Genomic DNA, 2,542 nt, shown 5'->3' on the forward strand with positions numbered 1-2,542 from the left:
AGCAGGAAGGCTGATGTTTTGGGCCTAGACCCTTCATCAGACCCTTTTTCTGAACAAGGGTCTAGACCCGAAACGTCAGCTTTCTCGCTCCTCTGATGCTGCTTGGCCTGCTGTATTCATTCAGCTCTACACCTTGTTGTCTCCTGTTCAGTGATTTGCTTTCTCCTTTCATCTTAAAAGCTTTCCCAAGAAAGGCTGAATTGTTTGTGAGGATCTGAACTGAGGATTGTTCAGCTGAACTTGTGTTTGTTTGGAACTTGTCAGTGTATTATTATTCAGTCAAATAGACGTGACTAACTCATGAATGTAAATAAGGTTAAGTCAAACGCAGACATTCAATACAGTACACTAGCAAATTGACATGGAATAAATAAGGTCAGGAAATTGAATGCATGACTCAGTGGCTGGTGTGTGAGAAATAGTTTTCGATACATAGGACACTGGCACCAAATTTGAATCAGACAAAGAAAACATGAGATATAAGATTGTTTTTTTGTTTTTTTTTCTGAAGAAGGGTCTAGGCCTGAAACGTCAGCCTTCCTGCTCCTCTGATGCTGCTTGGCCTGCTGTGTTCTTCCAGCTCTGCACCTTGTTACCTCAGATTCTCCAGCATCTGCAGTTCCTGCTATCTCTGAGATATAAGCTCTTAGCTTGTCTTCTGGCTACTTTTCACAAGAAGCACATTTAAGAATAAACTGGCAATCAGCCTTTCCAGTCCTGGCAGAGTGCAGTGAGGCAAGGGTAATTAATATGAGCAGATCGTAAACAGCACATCATAAAGGACTCTTTCAGTAGCACTGATCAAATTCTATTTGAGAAAACAGTCAATTTGTGGAAGGGAAGAGTAGTGTTTTTAAGACTAGTGTTTTAAACAGGAGGTAAACCAACTACAGGCATATGAAGCTAGATAAAGAGAACTTGATAAAGGATCTGGTCAGTAGGTAAATAAAGTAGCCAAGTTCCACAGGACTCTTGGCTGTTCTTTCATTAGAAAGAGAGATGACAAGTGGTAGTTTAACTGGAGGGTCACCACACCTCAGGTGAGGGAAAAAGGTTGAGAAGGAGAGCCCTTCTTGGTAATCTCAGATTGTGTGAGAATTAAACTGTTGGCATCATTCTGCAATCCAGCCAACTGAGCTAGCCAAGTAGGTCAATGGAATTAAAGTAGCAGACATTTAATGAGATATGCCACCCATCAAAGCTACATTTTCAAGAAAGAAGGACTTGGGCAGACTAAGGCACCCTCCATAGCTCAGTAATGAAGTTAAAGTGGCAACAAATTAAGTGAAAGCAAATATATAAGCCTGAGAAGATACTTGTTACCTTAGAAAATTGTACCAAACACTTTAAAAAGCAAAAGTGTGGTTGTGGATATTTGGAAGATTTTTGGGCTCTGGAATATCAGTCATTTAGTACATTTAACATTGGAATTGACAGCTAAATAATAATGATGCAAAGGGATACGGGATCATGTCAGAAATATGCTTTGTAGTAGATAATTAACCACAATTCAGCTGAACAGAGGAGCAATATTGAAGGCTGAAGGGCTACTCCTACTCCTACATTCCTTTATTGAGCATCCTGTTTTCTCATCTGTGGTATTTGGGATAATTTGACGTGTTCCATTTTTAATATTTGATTATAGTCACAATAATAAAAGTGAATCTCTGAGACTGAGAAACATTGACATCAATGTTAAAAATTTAGACATGGAAAATCTAAGAAAATTCGAATCAGGAGCAGAATAAGATTATTTTTCCTGCCCAGCCTATTCTGCCATTCAATGCTATCAATACCATTATTCAAAGTCCAATAGATTGTGGATTCAATTCCATTTTTATGTCAGCATTTATTCACTTCTTCAGACCAATATCTGAGTTTGTCATTGATATATTCAAACATTGAATAACAATTGCTCTTGGGGTGTAGAATTCCAAGCTTGATGACAAACTGTTGGAATATGTTGCATCTTAACTCTGCCTTTCCTGGCTAGCCACCTTATGCAGAAATCACACCCATTTACTTCGGGCTCCTCCAGGAGAAGAAATGTCCTTCAGAACTCACTCTGCCAATACCGTTTGCAGCCTTTCAAACTTCTCTTTTGGAATAAGGTTCACTGTCACATGTACTCAAGTCCAGAAATACAGGAGCACAGTGAAAAATTTACAATGTTGTCCCTCACAGTGCTATCTTAGGTACAACGTACCTGGATACAAATCTTAGATAAAGAGAAAAAATATATTGCCTTACAGTGATTCGTAGTACAAGTTAGAAAATAAGAAATAAATTTGTAAGGATAAACAGGCTACAGATAAATATTATGTTGCAGTAGATAAGTCCAAAGGGATTCTGCACATGGTCTGACTGGGCTCGCATGCCACTGAACGCCTCCAACAGTCCCCAGTCCAACAACTGTCCCCGCTCCCTCCATGCCACCAGCCCACTTCACTCCGTCCCATGCCTCCAGCCTCCTCCACTCCATGCCTCCAGCCTGCTCTGCCCAACTCCATGCCTCTAGCCCTCTCCACTCCAGCCCTCAGCT

This window comes from Rhincodon typus, chromosome 49 (genome assembly GCF_021869965.1).
Source record: "Rhincodon typus isolate 14 chromosome 49, sRhiTyp1.1, whole genome shotgun sequence".
NCBI lineage: Eukaryota > Metazoa > Chordata > Chondrichthyes > Orectolobiformes > Rhincodontidae > Rhincodon > Rhincodon typus.